Source organism: Falco peregrinus, chromosome 8 (genome assembly GCF_023634155.1).
Source record: "Falco peregrinus isolate bFalPer1 chromosome 8, bFalPer1.pri, whole genome shotgun sequence".
Classification (NCBI taxonomy): Eukaryota; Metazoa; Chordata; class Aves; order Falconiformes; family Falconidae; genus Falco; species Falco peregrinus.
The window spans coordinates 22790825-22815542 of record NC_073728.1 but is presented as its reverse complement, the minus strand read 5'-3'; the positions used below and the strand labels follow the sequence as shown (position 1 = coordinate 22815542).

The window sequence follows — 24718 nt, the reverse complement described above, 5'->3', positions numbered from 1 at the left end:
TATCTGAATTTATGTTTACATTTTTAGATAAAGTTTAAAAGATTAAAAACAACATTTCTGTTCTAGTTACTATGAAAGAGCTTCACTTAAATGGATTATTTTTTCCATTTCCTCCTTCTTTGCAGGAGTAATAAAGTTATAACTGTGCAATGCTTTAGTTAGTCCTGCAACATTTGTAAAACTCAACAGTAAATAAAGTATGTTGGTTGGTGAGGTTTTTTTTCCAAGATAAAGATATGGTTGACAACAAATGTTAAAAAAACCCCACCTCCTGCTTTAACAAAAAGTAAAAAAATCTCCTAATTTTTGGTATGTATAAAATACTAATATTTACACTGTATTTTCTCAAGGCTTGAGGTTGCTCCTGAAGTAATAAAACCAATTTTCTAGAAGAAAGACAGCCCTGACTGAGGTATTGCACAGGATATCTAAACCTATAAGCATCTAAAATATTTGCCATTATTTCCTTCCAAAAAATGAGTGTATTCAGTGTTCACACTGGACACAGTAAACTCAAATGTATCATTGCCACCAAAGAAAAAGCTAAACAGTTGAAAGGTGGGAGGAAAAGAAACCTACACTGTAGTAGATCAGTCTCACCAGAATAAAATTTGCATTAAAAGGTTGCTAGGAAAGGAAAGGGCATGACTTTCAGGTCATTTAACATTGAACATTTCTAAACTCATCACAGATGAGGGTACCTGCATCTGGTACAACTGAAGGAATTCTTCCTGTAAACAGTATCCAATATTAACAAAAAAATTCCTTCATTAAGACCTAACAAATATTTGCTTATGACCAGATTAACTCAAGAGGTTATTTCATTTTAGAAACTATTCTAAAAAGGCATGAAATATGATGGTAAGCCATTAGGAATTAAGAAAACTCCACACCCTTTTGAATCAGCAGATAAAGTACGAAACTGGGTTAGGGGATTTTCTTGACAAGCAAATGCCAAACCAGTGGATAACCAACAGCACTGACAATACCCAGCAGTGAAACATCTTTCTGAAATGCTTTCACCTGAATTTTTAGAGAGAGAGACTGGAAAAGAGGGAAAAGACATTTATTGTTTGTATAATTGAAAACTTAAGAGTCTAATAGTCATTAGCTACGGGAAAAGAACGATAATGATGCAGTTCAGGTTGCTGTTGTACTCCTCTCCTGCTGCTGCACCCAGCCTTCCACCGCCCCTCCAGGCCCCCGCTCAGTTTCTGGTCAGTTTCATCCCAGGTTTGGAGTGAGAGGGGTTGACAGCAGCGACTTTCGAGCATTCTGAGTCATTGGTCAGAAGTACAATGGTCAAGTTTATGATTTCACCTTCCTTCTCTAGGATTCACTGGAGGTCATTTTTATCTTTGCTAACATGCTTTTCTAACTTTCTCTTTCCTCACTGGTGTGCAGCTCTAATTTTACACCTGAATTTACTGTGTATATTACCATTTAGGTATGTCAGATACTGTTTCTGTTGCCCCCCAAATCAGTCCTGCCTAGCACCAGGTGTGCATTTCTTTAACAGAGCATGAGTAAGCTGTTTGCAGCCACAAGGTCTCCAGTACCAAGCCTGTGTCCCTTCCCATTCTACGCCAATACTCCTCTAGGGTACCTCCTAGGTCTTCCCTTCTCCAGGGCCTTTACTACCCTACCAGGCCTACATCCCTCTACGCTACATCCCTTAGTTAGGGTGCGAACGACCCCATTCTACCTACAATCACAGCGATGCAAAACTACGGCTGTACCCCACCAGCAGCAGTCAGCCAGACCCCTGCTCCGCCGGCGACATCACTGCTACAGCTGAACCAAGTCGAACGGCGGCGCAGGCAGGTCGGGCACGGCCAGCGGGACGAGCCTCCGCGGCGAGGCCTGGCAGAGGGGTGCACACCCCGCACCGCACGGCCAGCCACGGCGGCAGAGGGCACCGGGCGCCGCACCGCACCCCGCAGGACGCGCTGCGCTGCCCGCCGCGGCGGCGCCAAGGTCGGCGGCAGGCGGCGGCCGGGGGGATGCTGCCGGCCGGCACGGCTTCAGCCCCGCAGCGCCCCGCCGCAAAAGGTACAGCCTTTCCTCCCCGGTTTTTTGGGGGGTTTTTTTTGGTTGTTTTTTTTTTTTTTAATTTTAAACAAAGAGCTTCGGCGTGAAGTTCGACGTTCCTGCGCAGGCGGGGGAAGGGCGACACACACTTCCACCCCAGAAACGGCCCCAGCCCCGCGCCCGTTCGCCCGAGCAGCTGGCGAAGGGCGAGACCGGCCCAGCCGCACGCGTTACCGTTGCCGGCAGCCACCGCTGGGGCAGGAGCGAGGTCCCGGGAGGCCGAGGCCCTGCCCTGGCCCAGCCCCGCTCCGGCCCGACGATCCGCACAGCCCCGCCGCCGGCCCTGCGGGAGCGCCCCACCGCCTCACACCCGCGGCGACCCTCACCGCCCGGCGCGGCAACCCCCTCCCGGAAACAGCGCTGCTGCTGGGGCGAGCGCCCATTGGTCCCTTTCCGTCACAACTTCCCGCCTCCTCGGTGCTGCGCGGGCGACGATTGGCTACTCGCCACTGTCAGTCGGAGAGGGCGAGCCCCGCCGCTGCCTGGGCTGCGCTCTCGTGAGGCGGGTGCTGCTGCCGGGCGCCGCGGCGGCTGGTGCGGCTGCGGGCGGAGCAGTGATGCCGGCTGCGAGGCGGCGTATGGCAGCGGGAGCCCGGCACGGAGCGGCGTGCGCCCAGGCGGGCGAGGGCGGCGAGCGCGGCCGGTAAGGTCCGGCCGCGAGGAAGGCAGATGCCTGCCTCCGTGTGCATCCGTTGCGCCTCGTGCTGAATGGGCCGGCGGCAGCGCCGGACAGCGGCACCGGCACGGGCGGAGCGGCGGGCGGGAGGGATGCCCGCGGCGGGTGGCGGTGCAGGGCGGCGGTGGGCCGCGGCGGGCGGGGGTCACGGGCGGGCGCGGTCCCCCGCCGCCCCTCGCCTTGCCTTTATGTGCGTCGCTGCCGGCCGTGCCCCGTCTCGGTCCCCGGGAGGGACCGCGGCGCCGTGGGAACTTCGGTGAGTCCGGCCGGTTGGCGGCGGCCAGCGGTGCCCGCGGGGGACAGCGCTGGCCCAGCGGCCGAGTCGGGCGGAGGGGCTGCGGCGCTGCGCTCCTCGGTCGCCTCGGGAGGGCTGGGTCGGGGGGTACCGCCGCACGGTGCCGCCGGTGAGGCGGGGGCGTCCGCTGGGAAAGGCGCTCCGCGCCGCGTCCCCGCACCCACCCGGGGGGCTGCGGGTCCCGCGTTCCGCAGCGGGCGCTGAGGCGGGCGGGACGGCCCGGCTGGCGCGGAGCGGGCGGCTGCTGGCTGCCCGGGGAGCCGGGCGCCGGCGGGGACAGCGGCGACCCCCGGCCCCGGCCCGGCAGCCGGCCGGCGGCGCTGGGGCGAGCAGCTCGGCAGGGCTGGCCCGGCGCCGGCCGCTGGAGCTCTCCTTCGGGGGAGAATTTCGCTCGGACGTGGCGCCGGAGCCTCGGCTGGGCGGTTCGCACGCGGGGGAGGCTAACGAAGGTGGTGGTCTTGTGGCCGCGGACTGTGGCTTAAAGTTGTTAAAACAGTTCAAAGAAAAGTTATTTTAAAGTAGGAGTAACGGTGACAGTTGATGTAATAGCCACTGGCTATTGAGATGGAGGAATTCCGAAGATGAAATCCCGTTTATCCCTGTGCGCTCCTTTTCATTGTTCTTCAATCTGCTGTACTTTCAGTGGTAGAAGCTAATATGGAAGGCTTTTAAGTATTGTCAAATCTTGTTAATTTAGAAAAAAACCCCAGCCTTTTAGTGCTATTTATAGCCATTAATATAAACATTCCCAACCTAGTTTATATAATGTTTTAAGGAATTGTTAGGGTGCTGCCAGACTTTGTGATGATGGACCTGATCCTTCAGCCATGGAAATACAGAGGAGTTTTGATGTTGATTCAGGAGGGAGCAAGATAGCATCCACGGTTGAACAGAAAATAGTTTCTGTTATCTTTTGATTATTTCGCATGTGATGGGTTGGGCATCTTAACATTAAGAAACACTGTCTGCAGAAAACACAAAGAGCATTTAATTTGATTGAGGTTTTCCTTCTTTTGGAGCTGGAGGCTTCCTTCCCTACTTTCCAGGAGCGTATTAATTTGGTTCCCTCTTTCTTGATACAGAGCAGTCTGATACATTAATTCAGTTATAAGGATGCATTCGATCACGTGATGCATAAAGTGCTTGCAGAATTTTTTAAAATCATGTGACAGATGGCAAGGATGAATAACCAGTGGAAGTACCGTTGTTACAAATACATGCTTTGCTCTGGAGAGCTGAAGCTCAGTTTTACAGCTGAGAAGGCAGCACTAGTCAGTGTAAAAGACTTGAGGTGTGGAATGTATAACTGGTACAGGTTAATGTTGTTCCCTCCCTGCATACTTAACCACTGAATAACATTTTTGACAGAACATAAGTTGCTAATGACATTTCGGTTTCTTGTACATCATCAGTTCTGGATAGATCACATAGATCCGGCAAATGTCATATTGGCAAACCAGTTTTTGAGAAACCTCATTTAGTTAACTGGAATCAATGTTGTCAGAGTATTTTAGGTTAATTTAGAGAGCAGTCCTGATCCAGGTACATTGCTGTGATGAAATGTCTGATGTGCTCAGTTGTGCCAGTCTGCCTCATACCTCATCTGTGTATTTCTTATGTCCTTTCTTAAGAAAGAAACCCCCACATTTTTGTGGTGGTTTTGTGTCAGACACCAGTAGAATTTTTGCAGAGATTATAGGTTGAAAACACAGAGCTTCCCCCCCCCCCCCCATGACTGACACCAAATTTTAATCTAAAAATCTAGTTTATGAATGGGTGAACTGTAGTAATCTTCAGCACACCAGTAGTCTTTATTTGTGATACTTGTTTCACTGGGATTGTTGTCAGGACCTGCGTACAGGAGAACGTAAGCCACTGTATTTGCTACATAGCCTATCTTTGTCTTAACTACTTTTTTTTTTCCTTAGAGTTCTAGGGAAACCTTTTCTAAAAGGTAAAAATATTTCCGGTTTTTGTCTTCAGAAGGGTGCTTGATTCAGTGTTGATTTCTCTTCTGTGTTAAAAGTAATGAACTTTTTTGGAGCAGGGATCATCCCGCCACTGAAGTGAATATAAATGTATTAACTATTTACTTGTTAAAAAATATTCATCAGCTATAGACCTACTAATATTCATAATTATTATCATCATATAATGCTCCTACCTAGTTAAAGCTAGACAAGAATGCAGAAATTTCAGATTGTTAGCTTGTTTTTCATAGTTTTCTTCTATATCAAAGAAATTGAGTCTGTCTGTATGCCTCCCAACTAAAAGGAGGTTTAAAATAATATTAAAATAACAACAACAACAATAATATCTAGGACTTTCCCAAGCTGCTTTTGTAGTAGTAATTTTTACAGGAAAGTATTGCTATGTGCAATATAATAAAAAATCTGGAACTGAAGCAATCAGTCCTGTCACATTCTCCAACCTACTGCCTATTTAGTTGCTTAAAGATTGATATTAAAATAATATTGATGCAATTTGCCATGAGTAGTAGGAAAATGATTTCTTTTGATGCAGCTAAGAAAAACAAGTGGTGTGCTTTTTTAGAAATAAGTACACATGTACATTTAGTTGAACTGCTGAAGAGTTGCAGAAGATCATAGAAAAGATGGATGAATGGTATTTCTCCTAGTTGTATTAGATCATGCAAACGGTACACTGATCTTTTTTGAAAAGCTAATGCTGTTTTTGAACTGCAGTTAAAATACTGACCTGTAGCTGTTAGCACTGTCTCCAGCAAACACAGCAAATGTAAACACTGATGTATGGAAGCTCTGCAGAATTCCAGATGAAGTATAAAATGCCTCTGCATCCAAGTGTTCCCTTTGTCACTTAGTCACAGGCTTCAGATGTTTCCAAATGGTGATAGTATCTGCTGCTGCCTAACACTGCCATAGGCATATGTGAATGACCAAGATTGCTCTTCTTCAGCTCCTGTCTTTCCTATGGAAGCTTTTCAAGGAAGTTAGCAAAAGATACTCTTAAACAGGACATGGGGATTCAGCTCCTGATGCTGAGGACACAGCTTTTCAACAGAGTGAAGCAGGGAGAGGTGAAGATACGCAAGTTGTTCTTTGACTAATGGCAGGCAGACGTAAATTTCAGCAGAGCTATTCAGGCTGCAGATGTGTTGGTGGCTGAGATCAGCTTTCTAGAGTTCATCCAGGAGAAAGAGAGGATGTACAACAGTCTCTCTGAGCCTTGGGCCTGCTTGTGGGTAGTGTTAATACAGAGATGAATCAAAGTGTGATAATGAATTACAAGTCTCACTTATGAGCACACCCCTCTCCTGGTATCAATACCTAAACTGTAAATTTGCTAGTTTTGTTGTTGGTGGTTTTTTTTTGGGTTTTTTTTTGGGGGGGGGAGTGGGGGACAGACAATCTTTTTTAACCCGCCCGCAATCTGATTTTTGTAGCTCTCCATTTAAGCTCCCAAACTAGTGGGAGTAATCTAAATATCTGCAATAGTTACTCATCAAAACTGTACTTTATTATTCCCTTAAGAATAATGTGTAATTTAATGTATAACATAATTTTTACATATATTTATGAAAAATATAAATTTACACTCTTTCCTTCTGAAAAACAAGGAAGTTACCAAATACTGGAGAGGGAGCTAATGGTTAAGAGTGAAGTGAATAAAGAATGTGCTGTACAACTGAAACTGTGTGAGAGTTCTGTTGAACTATATTTATTAATTTCTATGGAGTGTCGCCTGCAGACCTTCTCCCTTTGCAGAAGGTGTTCTGTATTATCAATATCTTCAAAATATTTCAGTTAAGATATGCTTATTTCAGGTATAAATGCTTCCGTGGAAGAGAGCAAAAAATACTCTGTAGACACTGGTTTTTGCACTCATTTTTTAAAGACTGCCATCTGAGTACCAGGAAGCTTTAACTCTTACCATCTTTTGAGACTTTCTGTAGTAAAAAAGTGAATGACTTCCATGCCCAACCTTACTTCCCTTTGGGCTTTTCTGCAGCTCTGCTGTTTGAGGGGCTGCTGTTTGTTTCTTTTGTCCCTCAGCAGGTGGCTACATTTTCACTGAAATAGTTGATCCTGCTGTGGAACAGCATCTGTGGCTTTGTAGGGGTCACACTGGCTGGAATAATTCAAATATTTCCTCTTGGGTCCGACCCTTATTTTTGTTTAAAGATACAGTACTAATTTATTGCTTAACATAGGATAGTATATGTTACAATTTATACTGAAGATCTGCTGTTATTCAAATATGACCTGTATCTTTCACAGTGGGTAAGAAGCAGGGGTGTAACCATCTTTGTAGTGTCTTTTTCCTAGAGCTTAACAGATAGTATTAGAGAAAGTTTAAGTTAAGAATATCAGAGAAAGCTCTACTGGGTCAGACCAGTGGGCTTCATACTTGGGGTCTGGTCTACAACAGTGACATTGAGGGATACTATTTAGGGATTGTACACAAACCTAGCTATGTTATGTATCTGTTCCCTTGTACTCTCCCTTCATAGTTTTCATATTAGGGATGGTAGGTATATATATGCTCATCATTTCTAGAGCCTGTTTGTGGACCTGCCAACAAAGAACTAGTCTTTTTCAAACTTGCTCATGCTCACTACCTTCACAGCCTCCTGGGGTGGCAAGTTCCAAAAGCTAGTTCTGTAAAGAAGCACTTTAATCTTTTATAAACTAATGTCGTACTAGCTTTGTTAAATGTCCCTTAATTCTATTATTGAAGGATTTAGCAAGCACAAGTTTTACGTTGGTTTATTTACCACCCTCATGGTTTGATCAATCATCTCTTGATTCAGCCTTCTCTCCGACTGAAGAACCTCTTTAGTCCTTTTCTAAGGCAGGCACTCCATCCTTTTGATGTTTTGTTTGCCCTTCTCTGACTAGAGACTGTCCTTGAGGTGCAGGGACCAGAACTTCACACACGGCTTGAGATGTGGGAGGACAAAGGTTGTTTAGATGTGCTCTGTCTTTTTCTCAATGCCTTTCCTCATGATGTCCAATGTTTTGCTAGATTTTTTTGGTTGCTGTTGAATGTAAAACTGTTAATTCCAGGGATCTGTCAAAAATGACTCCTAGTTTTCTTCTCCAAGTCATTTGTCAACATGGTGCGTACATGATTTAGATTATTTTTTGTTAGATGTATTAGCTTACGTGTATCTACACTGAAGCTCATTTGGCATCTTTTTGTCCATTTTGAGTTTTGCAAGGTGCTTCTGGAGTTCTTTGCCATCAGCATGGGATTAGTCCTGTGCCTGAAGGCAGCTTCTTGTCTTCGTCCTAATTTTGCCAACATTATCATTCCTTATGAAGTTTTTGCATATATGTCTGATGTCTGAGAGGGATAAAAGTGTTGTGGCAAATCAGTCAAGGTGTCCGTAGATCTTAAAAATGGCTTGTATATAACACAGGCTTTGCTTTTTGTTGTGTTTGGTTTTGTTTTTTTTTTTCTTTGAACCTCAGTAAACATGAGCTCAGAAGAATAACAGGTTAAGGCCGTGTCCAGAAACCCAGACCAGATAAAAAAGAAAGAACACTCTGAAAGATGCCATTCATAGCAGTTAATCCAGCTGCATTGAATGGGGAGATGAGATTGGCAGTATATGGTGTTTGATCCACATTGATTGCTGTTAAAATTATGCTTAATTAAAGCCAAAGAAGCTTTTAAAAATATTGGAGTGTAAAGTGATGTTTACTCAAATAACTTAAATGCTTTTCTAGCCTCCTTATGGATTCACTACACAACAGTCTTAACTCCAATACCATCTAATTAATTACCTTCCATTTGTGAACTACATTTCATAATAATGTGAAAATAATAAGCAAAGCTTTTTCCTCCTCCCTCCCAGTTTTATTAGAGGTTAGGCTGGACGCCCACCATATAGAAAGGATCTCTTCATGTTCCTTGTTCAAAAACAGTCTAGTCATTTGATATTCAGAGCATGTCACTTAGAAGAGCTGCTGCATTGCAAACAGCATTGAGAGACGTTTAAAGAAACATTAGAAATGTATTATTAGTGTGCTGCATTATTACTTGATGTTACTTAGTAATAAATGTGGTTTCACAGCAGCGTAAGTGACTCCAGCGAGCATGTCTGTGATGATCCTGTCTTCCCCTCTCCCAGTCACAATGACTCCAACCTTCCCAACCCTTTGCAGAACCACTTCAGCACATTGGTCCGGCAGAAGACAACTCCTCCCCACAGGCCACTGGTTTCCAAAAACAAACCAAAACAGAAAGCCACTTTCTGCCAGCTTGAATGTGCTTCACAGAGGACCTTATGAGGGCTGATACAAGGGAGGACGTAGAGCTATAAAGGTAAATGCAAGAGGAGAGCAAGGTGGTTGATGGGCAGCAGTTAAATTCCCTCATATGCTTGTCAAACCCCAGCCTGAAGTGCTGTTCTGTTTCTTGATTTATTGTTATTAAAGTACTTGGCAGAAACACAGAACTATTTTAGTGGTCATCTTAATGCTTTGTTAATTGAAATATTTACCTTAATTATATTTTACATCCTTTGAAGCAAGGCCACAGCTGTGCTCCTGTCCATTGATGAGGTCATCTGCTGTGTAAGTCTGGCTGTCTAAAAGACTGTGATACTAACCACAGTTAATTTACAGCAATAGGATTCTTTTTTCATGTTGTTTTGCACCATAACACAGTTGACAAAAACAGCTTTTTCAAATTAGCATGTTATCAAGTATGCAACAAATATTTCTACTATTTGAATTTAGTAATGGGTGGTTTAAAGTCAGTTTCCTGATCTTATTTAATGGGTGCTGTTTGCCAGAGTCTGTAGCAACCAAAGCAAGGCAGTTGTTTGCCACAGGGAAATGTTTTGGTGTATCCCTTTTGCATGGTATGCTTGAAACTCATGACAAACGTGTCCTTGTGTACAGTAGCTGCAAAGTCATAGTTAGCTTTCTGTTGGCTGATGCAGTTCAAGATTATTTTAAAGTGGAATAGTGGGTTCATGGTATCCTGCAAGGGTGTCGTGGATGGACATGAACACTATTAGTGTATAGACTGTGCAGACTCTTCTTTCTCCAGTACTCATAGGCCACAGTAGTGGTAATTGATGAATCTGTGCTGAATACATTTAGCAGCTTACTGGTAGAGCAGTGCCACTTGTAGTGCTTATCTGTCTTAAACAGCCTATCATCATAAAAAGTGGAACTTGTCTTCCATTGTTTAATTATGACAATATCTTCTTGTGTTAAGATGTATGTAGTCATTCATCTAACATTTTTAAATAAGATACTTCTGAATCATCAGCCAAGTTTTAATGCATTCTTCCCTAGAAAAAGTACTTTCATGTAGGTAGGATGGTACATGTAAAGGAAGCCATGCTGCTGTGGGCATCCACAAAATATACTAAACCAATTAATTTCTTCTGTGTACGTTTTCTAAGAGGACACTTTAAATCTCAAGAATTTGGTCTGTTAGGCAGCTAGTAAGAGTGACATTAGTACGTTCATGTTATTGTACTGTAAAAATTTATTTTGCAAAAGTTTACTTAAAGCTTTCAGAATTTGCAAATTTTTCCATGGCTTGCATTTCAGACTTCAGACTAAACCTACTAGTTTTTTCTTTTTGCCAAGCTTTTGAGTATGCTAGCTGTTTGTTAAAAGGCCTCAGCAAATGCATCTTACATCAAATACAGCAGAATTAGTTTTATGATTACATGTAGTTTGCTACTGTATTTGCTTAAAATAAGCTAGGAAGTAACATAGCACAGCTAAAAGGTGGCTGAAAGATTCAAATGTATGAGCATAGCTGATCATACTACAGGCTTTCATCACCCAAATGAAGCTTGAAATGAAAGTTGCTCACCAAGTTAGTACACCTAGGTCAGTTTGAGTCAGATGCCTCAAGTCTGTGTATACTTGCTTGGGGTTCACTGCTGTCCTACCAGTTTGTTAAAGAGCATATTACTACTTCTGCTGCCTATTATACAAATATTTTGCTATGTTGCAGCTCAGGTGAAAAATGTTTTGCAAGCTCTGAAGAGACTGGCCTGCTTGCTGGAAATTTTCATGTGCAGATTTCAGATTACTGTACAAAGCCAACATTCCCATTGATAAATCAGGGGTTGAAATAGACTAAAAGAGTCTGGAATAGAATTTGAGCATCCGGTCTGCTAGTGATGCTGCAAGTTGGACCATATTAAACATGTCAGGTGGAAAATATACTGCTACTGGGATAAAATTGTTTTGTCCATATATTCTGTCTAGTTTATGAAATTAAAACTCAATGGCAGTAGAATTCAACACATTGTGTCCTAGTTACAAGTGAGGAGGAGATTCTGAAATATTGTGGTATGGGTATCTTACTCTGAATATCTCTCTGGAGAAAATATAAAATCTTGATAGGTGTGGGTATGAACAAAAGAAGTGTGCATAGAGGCATCAAACAAAAACCTTAGTTAAACTAAGAACTAGCTTCTAGAAGTTCTATATTGTTTATTCAGTAATATCCTCACTTAAAAGGGAAACAAAATAATTTTGTTTGTACTGGCACAAATTCTAAAGATAAACAGTCAACTCTTTTGAAAAGTTCCAAAGTAAGATGTTTGCTGTGAGTTGTTTTTCATTTGTAGAGAAGAAACAGTAATTCTTCCTCTCTAAGATCTGGTATGTTTATCACTTGAAGTCTTCTGCAAAGTGAATTTGGTACTGCACCTCGCACTGTAAAATTGCTCTTTACCATATGACACAATTAGACAGTGTGTCTGAGGAATGGTCCTGACAAAAGTAGATGGTAAGAGAATTTGCTAGTAAAAGCAAGAAGCTTACCTGCAAGTTTTTGGAGAGGAAAATTATGCCATAGCATCAGCTGTCCACTTGTAGACATTTTGTCATTTCAGTTTTCTGAAACAAAATTTAATTAATTCTTTTTAGAAAGTAAAACATAAAATGACACACAGCAAAATAGCTCAATAAAAAATTGCACAGAAAACAACTGAGTCATAAGTAATAGATTTTCCTCTGAAGATGTTACACTTGTACTAGGTATCAGACTATATGACAAGTCATAGTAAAACGAGTGAAAGAATGTGGATGATGCAGTACAAACGGTTCATCATGTAACAGGGAGATTGTCACAGTAGGCTTCTGCTAGGTTTTGGTTGTCTTGCAAGGACTTCTTGGAACAAAGACACCCTACCTGAAAGTAGAAAACTTCCCTGAGCCTCTGCCTATTGCTGCATTTCATCACTAGCTTTTAACTGAGGCATCTGACTGTTGCTGGCTGGGTTATTGTAGATCGTTCTGGCTATCTGTCATGGAATCACAGGTACGCTTAGAGGTAGGCACCTCTAAGGTGTAGGAGTTTGAGCCTGGGCCAGACCATACCCATTTTATATAATTTTAAACTATATATTACTATTTTAACCACAAAGTCTGGGGAAGCCGTATATTGGTTGTGTGTCACAGCTGAGTTCACCTGGAAGTCACCTTCTTAATAATTTGAAAACTGAGACAGGCAAATTTCTTTATAACCAAGTAAAAGTAAGCAACATACTAGCGCTAATGAAACTTGTCTTTTGTAAAGTATGTCCCTATTTTCTGTGTGGCCGTTCAGCCAAGTTATTGCATGATTTCATTTCACTATTAGATACTTGTCTGAGGTGACTGTCTTGTAATGAGACTGACATGAGGAAACAGGTCATTTATGTCTGAGCAAGTCCTATGCACGTTGTACAGTTGTCAGTGGAATGGACTCAGACCACTTGTAATATCTGTATAAGACCTTTGGGCTCAGGTAGTTTTAACTTTGACTGCATGTTACCTGATATTTTGATAAAATACCTAACTCAGAGCCTGTACTATCCACATTTACTGTTAATGCAGCTCATTCTAGCAAGATGCCAGTAAGGGTTCTGCATGTTTTTTTTCAACTTTATAGATCTACCCAAACTTCTTAAAAATATGTTTTGCCTATCTTTCAGACTCTGTCAATCTTTATGTTATTGGGCCAGTGTGACCTATAAGCAAGGTTACACTTATACAACGTGCAGTTGTTTGAAAGTAATTTTTAATCACAGTTTTAACAACATGGCTTCAAGCAGCTGTATTAAAAATACTAGTTTTACTTTATAAAAAGTGTTTTGTAATTCTCTTCAAGACAAAGCATGTGTGCACAGATAGAAGCATCTACTATCTTGTACATTGAAGCATCCTCTGAATATGTACAAATAAAAAGTACAGTGATTAATACCAGCAATCAGTTTTAGTATTAGTTACATTACAAGTGCTTTTAGTAGTACTTGTTTCTTTACAGGCTTGGAGACTGAGTTATTTGTAGAACAAGTTAAGAAGTTTCTATATAGTGCAGCAGTGACATGCTGTCAGTTTTGGCCCCTGGATTACCTGTTCTGAACACCAGAGCAGATTTGCTTAGGCCAGAGGCGATCAAGAATAGCAGTTGTGGCTAGATGAGGTGGATCAGTTCTGAAGTTGCATTCTGGCCACCACGTGCTGTATATAATTGGTCCCAACTGCTAGAGAGCAGCCTGGATAGCCAGGTGAGATCTTCTGGGTCTGAAAGTGCTCTCTGACACATGGACATACATGTGTACCTGGTGGCACTTGTACTTGCTTGGATGGATGAAGCTCAAGGGTACTACAGTTTGGTCCCCTGGGAGCCTTAGGCAGGTGGCATAAGACAAATCTGCGTTGGTGCTGAGGACACTACAGAATCAAGTAGCTGTTAACTGGCTTAGTAACAGCTTCCTTCTTTTGCAGAGTGGAAACTTCATGCATCTGAGCGCCTGGCTTAGTATCTACACAGTGATGATAAAAATGCTGATCAGAACTTCAGTTTCATCTTTTCTCTGTTCAAAAGCCTTCTAAATATGCAATACATACATGTTTATTTATGCATGGCTAACTTGTTAATTCATTATGTTGTCTTGTGTACTACCTGTGAATTCTGTAATTGCTTTGGTTTTGTATATGTTCTTCTTATGTGCCAGGATTCCATAATTGGCTGGATGATCTTCTACCTGATTTGCTAAGAAGGGCATAGCATTAATAAAGTTAGCTTTACTTTGTTATCTAATAGATTATTTCCATGGAGAAAAAGAAAAGAAATTGTTCATATATATTGTTGATGTATTTTCATTGTTGAAAAATAAAATCGTGTTAAGCTTTTGAAGGTGATGACCACATCTTTCATAAGTAAACCAATACAAATTGGTATAGTCTTAATTTCTTTTGCTATATAGTTGCTAGATAACCTGGTACTGTAACTATATTCTTATCTCATGGGATGTTAAAATTTATGTGATTGTTCTCTGTCTTGAAAGACAAAGATTTATAGTCTTTGAACAGTGCTGATAGGTGGTATTGTGAAAGATAATTAAAAGAACCATGGAGATGATGTGGGGTTTAGAAAATCTATGAGGAACCCCAGACTGGTTGAGTTGAGGACTTAAAACTGGAAAAAAACCACCTCTTTTTAATAATAAAACTTGGGCTAGACATTTTTTCAATGAGATGCAGTGACATGCTTAAAGACAAATAGATTTTCTAACTGTGTAAATAATATAACAATATATTGTAATGAAAATCTGGGAGGTGTTTCCTATGAAGCATAGCACTAATACTTCATGTATAACCAATATGGAAGTGATTAAATTGCTTTACAAGGAAAAGCTGGTACCATGGTAGCAAGGAATATTGCAAGCTAAGCTAATACTGCCTCTATCTGAAGATGTATTGTTTTGTAGTAATGAAATATTGTAATAACCTTGTGCGCCTCTAGAGAAGAACCTCAACTATAGCTCTTCAGAGTTATTCTTCAAACAGTATTATTATTCTCATAAATAATTTTAATGAAAAGAACAGTTACAATAAACAGAACCATAAGAAAGAAATGACCATATTCAACGTTAACAAATACATAAAAGGCAGGCTAATTTACAAATATGTAGATAGAAATAAAATATTTTAAAACAGTAAAAATATTTGATTGCCAAGTGAGTTTCACGTTGAAGTCCCTGTCCAAAGCCCACTGGACTAACTAAAAGTGATCTCTAAGACCTCAGTTAATTTCAGTTAGCCTTGATTCCTCTCACCTCTTCCATGAGAGTGAAAAGGACTTCTCTGAATTTCAATAAATCCAGTTTTCAGGATTTAGGTAGGTAGTATACCTACCTACCTAATAGTGCATTTAACAGCTTTCTTTTGTACATGGCGTTGCAAAGACGTATAGTTTCCTTTTCCCCAAAACCTGAAGCCTGTGCGTTCATCAGGATGGTCTCTGTACTGTTTCATAATGGCTGTTTTATCACGGCTTAGGAGTACTTTGCTTTCATAGTACTTGTTTTCTGTCAGGAACACCATGCTCAATTTTTGTAGTATATTTGTTATGGAAGTAACGAGAGAGACAAAACAGTGACAACTGTGTGAGTTTGGGCTGGAACTTTAAGTTGGCAACATAGCTAATATTAAACTTGAAATGCATTGTAAGGTTTGAAAGATGTTTTGAATTCTCAGAGGAGAAGCAACTTTGTATTTGTTATGTATCTCATTCAGTCAGGTTTTTTTTCTGAAAATGGTGCCTACCAAGCAAAACAGCAGTCTCTTCTTCTTTTAGTATTTCAGATATTTAACTTTGATTGGTATTAATGGGAGTTTTCAATGTATATCCAGAGACAGCACAATTTGATATTTGAGAAAGTAAAAGAGAGATGATGGCAAAGATCAGATGAGTAATATTTTTCTCAACCTATGTTAAAATTAAATTAAGAGGTAAAACTGTGACACATACTGGTATCTTCATATTTAAATCTTCAAAGTTTTTTTTTTTCTTTCTTGCACAGCAGCTTGTATATTGCACTTGGCTTTTTGAACCAGTTAAACCATCTTTCTTTTCCAGGCTGCTTTGCTTTTTTGTTTTATTTCTTTTAACAGAAAGTAAACAGATTTGCATTTTTAAAAAGGAAAAGGAAGTCAAATTAAAAAATGGTATGCTCTGTTTTACAAGGATGGTTTTGAGCATTCCTAGGAAGCTTGCATATTATTTTTTGGTTTTCTCTGAGTGTAAACTATGAAAAATTATTTTTCAGTTTTTCCTCTTCTAATCTAACTGGATTTTCATACATAGGAAGACATTCCTTATGCATATGGTCCTTCGTTCCTTTCAAATACACAGCTCTTTCATCATTTAGGGTATAAGTATAACCCACTTATTTCTTGTTGTGCGGAAATACTAAACTCTACTAAAAGGTCTTACCTAGAAATTTTTGTGCCTGTTATTAGCTTAAAAGGGAAAAAGCTTTCCCTCTCTTATTGCTATATTATACCTTGTGTATTGGTATGAAAACTATTCTTTTGATTAAGATATATACAGAAGACCTGACCTTGCAGACATAAAGTACATAAAACTCACAGAAAAGTCAATAAGGTGTTTGTTCATGAAATGAGAATCTTGCTGAACTGAAGACTGTACTACTACTCATAAAACTTTGCATCAAGTTTAAATCCATAACACCATACCAGGTACACCATATTGGACTCTCTCATGGAAATGCAGTTTGAACTCCAATGTGTACCGAATATAGAAGTGATGAATACGTGGCTCTAATGGAAATACCATTTTTTTTTTATGGCGCCAGGTTAGTTACCCAGTGACACTGAAGATGATTACTTTGGTTCAGGAATTGAGCATATCATTTAGCAGTGTTCCAGCTAGGATTCACTTCAATGGCATTTTATTAAATATGCCAATTTCTATGTAGCGTTTGACTTCTGGTGACAGTGACATTTAAGTTCTTAGAAAATGCATTTCTGCTTCACGAAGTAAGATGGTCACCAGGACCTGTTCTGGGGTCATGTCTAAACTTGGGATAAACCTGTATGTGAATTTAATTTGCACTTTTTTTCAATGTCAGCTTCACTGAAGGGTATCAAGGAAGATGCTTAAAGCGTAGCTACATGCAACACGTGCTATGCTTTTTCTTAGAGACTTATCAGTCAACAGAGGTCTTTATTGTATTTTCCTGTTCTACTAAAAGGACAGATTTAATTCCCTCTAGAGCTCTGTAATAGTTGCAGAGATAGAACTTCCTAAAGGGAAGGGATAGCTCTGTTCTGCTTTTTGCTATTTGCTGTTTTAATTGCTGTTGTCTTTGGCTAGCTAACAGACGCTGTTTTCTCTTCTGTTCTGGAATTGTAGTCTTTTTGACCGTCCACAAGGCTGCATGCCAGTGGAAGCTGATGTAGATCCTAAATTTTTAAGCTTTTATAGGATTTCTCTTTCAAATTGATAAAACTGCATACGTATACTTATTTTTAGACCATTTGCAACTGAAGCACGTATGTTTCACAGCATGATGGGGTACAGGAGAACTGGTTAGGCATGATTAGCAATTTTGGGAGCATGAGAGCAATAAGCCTTTCAGAAAATAACATTGCATAAGAGGTGGTTTTGAAAGTCTGCAGTAGGGGTTTTTCAGTTGAATTTGGTAGCGGTGACAGGTGTTGACATCTGTAAAACTTGAGCTCATCTCGTTATCCACAGAACAAATACAGCACAAGCAGCAGCAATTTAAACTAATCTTCTCTGTGCCAATGTTTTTTATTTGTCTTTTATAATTTAGTATCAATGCCTAGTGAGCAAATTTATACACATGCTTAATTTTTTGCTTAGTTACTGCCTTAAGCTGAAGGTTTTTCAGGGTTGATTTTAAATTGCAAACAACTGTGACAGTAGTAGTGCTTTTATTTTTGATGTGGACAAAACATGCAGGTAAACTACTCTAAATGAACACAAATATGCTGAAACTCTCCTCTCTCTGAACAAAGATACCCAAATGAGTCCTGTACTAGAAGCAATATAATCACAATAGCACGAAGCTCCTTTTATGTTAATTGACTCGGTTGAGAAAATACAGCTGTGTAAGAATAGCGTAACACCTAAATTGAGTTGTCTACCTCTTTGCTGAACACAGAGTCAGTCATGTGACTTTTAAGGATCTAGTAACTTTTATGCTGAAGTAGAAAACAACAATTCTGGTAGCAGAACTGCCTGAAAAATCTTAATTAAGATTTCTTCAATGTCCATTGCTTTCTTGTGTACCAGTGTTATATAAAGACAGCAAGAGAGAAAATGCATTAATGAATGTTCCTTGAACTAAAGTTTCTCTAATGTTCCTTAAAATATTTGCTCTTCAGAAAACAGAATTAGAGAGAATGGAACTATAATCTAACAAAGGCGACAGACGTTAGTTTTGGAACATTCTCTATTCTTTTGAAAAAGTCAGAAAATCACCTTACACATCATTAAAAGAGGATATCATGGTTTGGTAGGGCTTGTGGGTTTTTGCTGGGGTTTCTTTGTTTGTTTGGGTAGGGTTTTTTTACTGTCCACATCAAGTTATTTGTTCTAATGTTCACTAACATAATTATCAATGGTGTATTTGCTCACTTTTCTCACGTTGTGAACCCTGTACTCCATTTCAAAAAAAAACACCTCCTCTTGGCAGTTGACTGCATCAAGTGCTTTACATATATATACCATCTTTTAGCCAGGGATTTATTTTCATTCTACAAGCATTTGTTGTTTAAAAGTTGGAAACCAGTGCAGTTATATACAAATGTAAAATGGTTCTGTAGAAGTTTCTCTTTGAAGATCTAGAGTTTAAAAGATTCTCTATGTACCACTGTAGCATGAAGTCAGTATAATTCTGTTTGGCAGCAGTAGAACTTTTAAAGCTCGGGAGGTTGTCTCAAATTATAATGTGTATCTTGTATATATGTTACAATATTATTATTATTATTACAGTGCTAAAAAAGCTAAACTTTGAGCATGGCTCAAGACAGATGCCAGAATCTAATCATTGCACATGCTAAACTGTGGTGGTGTAGTTATTACTGGTGAGTTATCAGTAAGAGAAGTCATATAGTTTCACCATTTAGCCATACTGGAAGGCCAGAAAAAAAAAAAGTGACTTTACAAAACTGTTGCAGAGACCCTGTCTGATCATCACAGTTCCTTGGGTTTTGAGATCCTGAAGGGTTCAATCACTAAGAAATACCTTTTGCATAATGTAAGGTACTCTGGCTGTCCTTGTCTGCAGTGACTACCACCATGTTAAGTACAACAGTTTAGTAAAGATAATCTAACCATGGAATCAACTGTAGAGCTAGACCCATAGTACAAAGATACCTCAAGTTAGCATGACATTTGATGTTGTGAAGCCAAATGAGTGGTCCAGATTCAAACTGGTATGAAACTGGTACATCGTCTGCTCCAGTCTTCTCCTTTTTGGCAATTCTCCCATCATTTTTTTTTTTTTTTTAATGGTTTTGGTTCACCAGTAGGACCCTAAGTAGCAGTACAACAATGCCAAACTAGACATTGCCTACATGTGCTAACGTAGTGAGCCTGGATAACATCACACTTGAAGGCTTGACTTTATTTCTATGGGGAAGCTACTCTGTGCTGTTACAGCCTTTCCCCTGGCGCAGGGGGTAAATTCCTGAATTTTTATTTTGTTTGGTGGAAGGTTCTGTTCATGTGTGAAATATTAATTAGCTGTTATTAGTCAGTTATTTCCTTTAAAATATTTTATGGTGTGTTAATACCAATCTCACAACAGCCACACCTTCTTATTCACTAGGTGTGATGTAAGCATGAGGCTAGTGTTTTTAAACACGGAGTAGTAATTTGTGGCTTTCTCCAGATTTTAACTAAGTTCATTTAAATACATTTGTGGTAACATAGGAAGCATTAGTCTACTTAAAAGCTTATAGTCCTTTGAAAATATTTGCAGTCCCGTTCAGTATGTGAATGAAGTCCAACCAGAAGACTTTTTCTGGTGTTCCACAAAATAAATCTATTATCTCCACTCTTGCCAACATGCTAGGAGTTTCATTTCCCATATAAAATGGATTTCTAGCTCATGACATGATTATAATTCTTGTATAAATGGTTAGCTTTTATTGGGAAGGTATTTCTCAGTTTGGAGAAATATTTTTTTCCCTTGCTGCTAAAATTATTGAGGTGGGAGGTTTGCAAGAGAGAAGCTTCAGTATCAGAACTTAAACTAGGCAAAAGGCTAAAAATGCATCTTAAGGACCATTAGTCAGAATAATTTGATCTGACAGTAACCAAGGTTCTTTTATATATGCAGTTCATAAAATAGCAAGTTGGTTTCTTTAGCTGGGAAAAATACCTAAAGGGGTATGTTTTTGCTGCAGTTGCTAGGGAGCAGCTTATATTATGTCTGTGGGATATAATGGGAGTCATGTGTGAAATGCACTATGCAGATAATTTATCTCAAAGTGGTTAGAGCTGAATATTACATTGACAGAGCACACCTTATTGTACAAAATAAGATGATGATATAGATGCTGTTAGTAATGTTAGGTGACAGAGCCACTGTGGTATACAAGGTGCAGTACACATGTCAGTAGGCTGTCAAGAGCCTGTCATTCCTACATGATTCATAGGTAGCTGGGACTATGATTAGGTGAGCAGAAAATTAATACACTGGCTAGATGGGAGGGAAGAACAGACCAGATGAGAAGAAGGAAAACCTGTATTTTGGTCTGACAGATTTGGGAAGGAACAAGGTGCTGAGAATCCCAGGTCATGTATTCTTTTTAAGACAAGCTCATTGACTGGGAGTCTGCTTTGCCAGGGGTGTGTTGTTTGACAAAATGAGGATGGGTAAATTGTAGGAGGATCTGACTGGCCAGCCCCAAAGTGAAGTTGCCACTACCTTTGGAAAAACAGCTACTTAGCTATGAAATGGCAACATCTTTAATAGAAACCTTTATAATTACTTGGTTCTAGAACGTCATTATTTTCTTTCAGAATCTGTCAGATTGGAATTATTATTGTTGGAAATACAGCCATAACAATTTGGTATTATTAAAACTGTAAATGAAATACATAAATTATAGAACCATAACACTGATTTCTTATTTTTGTAGCATTAAGCATTTCCACAAATTATCAAATATTGCTAAAGGTTTCCATTTTAATATATTGAAAATGTCACAAATATTTTTTTGTTCTTGAATCAATACAGCTCTACTGTCTTGAAGCTTAAATTAATTGCTTCACTTCTTTGAGCACTGGTGCAAGTTTTTCTCATATACTGTACACAGAGATCAAGTGTGTTTTCCTGAGCACTTACTGTATTTGTTCAAAGTGAATTAGAAAATCAAAAATGTTAGGAACTCTCTTTAATTAGATGATTAAAGAACCCGGCAAGCAGTGTGATGTTCAGATGAAAATGAAAGGTATTTCTTAGCATTTTTAGGCTGTGCTGGAATTCAGATAGGGCACTAGTTGTGCTGTGCAGTTAAACTGCCACAAAAAGGTTTGCAGTCTCTTGAAAATATTGCATGGCATGTGTTTATAGTTCTCAACCAATTTATCTTTCCAGGCTCAGCTGCCTCTCCTTGAAGGATGCTTTCAATAAGCAATCTTACTGTAAGCTGTCTGAAAACATGATGTTATTCCTAACAATTTGAAACCCATTGGACTTGGCCTTCACAGAACTTTGTGAGCAGATTCTTGACTAATACATACTATCAAAATGCATCTGAAGTTAATGAATTTATGACTATGTACACTAGCCAAAGCTTTTCCCAAAAAAACCTTCATAATCTGCTTTTCCAGATTACTAACTTCTCCAACCTTTTCTAAATGCTAGAGGGTTGTTGTTTGGGTTTTTTTCTTCTCCAGTCAACCTTTGGGTATTTGACTCTTCCTTTTAGCCTTCTTCCAACAGTTTAACTTCTGTATTTTTTTTCATAAAGGTCCAGCATTTTTTGCCCAAAGAGATCTTTTGGCATTGAAGCAACATCTCAAATTGATTCCAAAGGCTCTGTTCACTGTTCAGACTTCGTGTGATGCCTTCTTTTGAATAGATTTTTTCCATGCACACTGTACTGAGGAACAGTTCCTTAATTTCAGAAATGCTCCTTATTAAATAAAATGCAGAATCCTTACTCTAACTTTTTATATTTTTATATTACAGGTTTCTATGTGGTTTATATTAGCATAGGTTTTAATTATTGTTACATGCATGTTTTTCATTTAGCTGTTTGGGTTTGCTTTTATGAATGAAGCACGTTAAACTAATCATCCAAAAGAAAAAAGGACTGTACGTTGTAGTTGCTGTTGTATATAGTTCTCTACTATCCCACCTTTGTTCTAATTTACTTTAGAAATACCATAATAATATTTCCAGTATTAAGACAAAGAAGAATGTTTTATAAAGAAACAGTGTAACCTCTGGAAACTTTTTTTTTTCTGTCTTCTAAAATGTGAAGTACATTATTGCTATTCCTCTTCTCCTCCCAGTCAATATAACTGTTCAGACCCAGATAACGAGCATGGGCAACACCAAGGGAGAGTCAAATACTTCTGCTTTCCTTCGTCCAGTGAAAACATCTGTCTGTTTTTTAAAATATCTACTGTTTCAAATCTTCCTAAGATAATTTCTTTCAGTTGAAATAGTTCATACTTACAACAAGATTGTTGTTTTATTACCAGTAATGATCCTAATACTCATATCAACTATTTCTTAAAATCCTTGAGAAGTCTGTATAAAAACTAGCTAGGACTAAAAGATTCTTATGCTTTCTTTCTGAAGTGTTAGAACTGCTGGAGCAGTAAGAGGACCATTAATAGCAGTTGATTTTGTAGTTTGGCATTTTTCAAATCTCCTTTCCTGCCCTGGATAATGCCTGTTTTATTTAAAATAGCAGATTGGAAGAGAAGTTTTGGGTCAGCTGCAACCTTTTTGGGTTACAGTGTGCTTTCCAGCTACCTTAATTCTGTGGAAGGGGTTACAATTTGTTTTTAAGAACCTGAAGCAGAGGATTTGATACAAAATACTGGGTCCAAATAGTCAATGTCTTATGGAAAGAAGGGGCAAAACTTGGAAAATAAATCTAGAACTGGATTATGGATGCTTAAATGGCACTGGTATTTAGAATGTGCAAAACTGGTCCAATATGGATCCTTGAGCCATTTGAATCAAAATCTATTTTTTGCTGAAGTCCAGTACTAATTTCTTAGCATCTTTTTGTGAAACTAGACAAAATTTTGTTTTCTTAGTGAAAAAACAAAACCCATTAAGTCTGTAAATGGCAGGTGAGTTCTCAGATGTTCCCAGAGGTCATAATCAGTCTTTTATAATGAAATGTTATTTTTTCTGTATGCCTGTGAAGGAAGATGTGATTTTTAGTTAAATGTCTCTTCATGAGGGACATTTATAGCAGGTCGCAGTCAGTTGGTACTCTGCTGGAGTTAGTCCTGGTAGTTATATTCACAGAAGTTTGTTACAGCAACATAGTTTCATTTCTGAGATAGCCATATAACATTGCAAAATGGAGTGTCTGTCACAGAGTCACATTTCATTTTAGAGCCTATTGTTTTTGGTAGTACTATCTGTAATAGTATTACATATCATGTTGTTATTATTACAGTATTCTTCCTTACATGTATATGACCTGGATGCTTTTGCGTAAGGCAGTGTAAACGTGGAAAAGGACAACACCCCCTTCTCCAGAGCACTTGAAGTTTGCCGGTAATGGTTCAATCCACATTAGATATAAGAATTACAGGATATGTCTGAATTTTTAATTTTTGCAGTAAAGAAAAAACATGTTTAAAGGAAGGGAAATATGTTCTAGTAAGCTGTATTTTTACGGACTTTAGCTCCATATAGGATGGGCTTGTTGACAATCCAGTGATTTCTCTCTACCTCGGAAGATCTCTTAGGTCAATTGAGAATTCAGGGTTTTATTAGAGATAACAAAATTTTTAAAGTCGGCATGATTAGTGATGTCTTGCAGACTGCAAACTGTCTTTGCAGTTCCAGTATTTTTTAATTTTTAAATACCACTTCAAGTTGATTGAGAAGAAATATTCTAGTGGGAAAAGGATGTAAAATCAGCGCGTTAGCAGTAATGCGTTTTGTAATGTAGCTACCTATTAAATTGATATTTGCACGTGCTAGTAAAGTACATTTACTTTGTGGAGACTGAAAAGGCTCATCCATTTATCAGTCTTGCTTGTGTGAGTCTGGGGTAGGGAGAGGGAAGTTGGTTTTTGTTTGGGGTGGGTTTTTTTTTCCTTTTTTTTTTAAAGGAATTACACTTTGCACAAGATTGGATTGTGAGGCCCTGCAGAGGAAAAGCAAATAGTAATAGTAGTGTGTTCTAATTTTATCATTCACTGTACTTGTTGATTTTGTTGGAAATAAAACCAAGTAGGCTTTGGCACTGAGCTGTTATAACTCAGATATTTACAGGAGGCAAAATGAACATCTGTGAAATCTCTATTTCCAGAGCAACAGTCACCCAAATTGTAGGCACTTACATGCAAATCCTGAGCCCTCTCAGGGAAATATTCAGAAATTTGAGGTGTGGCATAGGAAAAATACTGGAATACTGCTTCTGCTCCCTTAATCTTTATAAATATCTACATACAATATCTACAGATATGTAGCTTGTTTGGATGCAAGGGTAAATTGAACAATGTTGGGCTGATAAAACCTGGATGAACAGTAATAGTCCTGTAGGGAATAACAGTCAAGAGTTGCCGTAGTGTGATTATGCCACTGGCATAACTCTTGTACGTGAGCAATACCTGGCGTTCAGCTAGTTTGTTTGGTTTATACCACATACATA

General features: G+C 39.5%; 1 protein-coding gene across 1 annotated transcript in view; it reads left to right on the top strand.

The window, feature by feature from the left end:
• The first annotated feature begins 2564 nt into the window (after positions 1 to 2564).
• Positions 2565 to 24718, top strand: part of B3GALT1 (beta-1,3-galactosyltransferase 1) — a 210967-nt gene continuing 188813 nt past the window's right edge. Inside the window, exon 1 of the mRNA XM_055813076.1 lies at positions 2565 to 2734. The gene's annotated coding sequence lies outside the window, so the exon portion shown is untranslated. The remainder of the gene's footprint in view (positions 2735 to 24718) is intronic.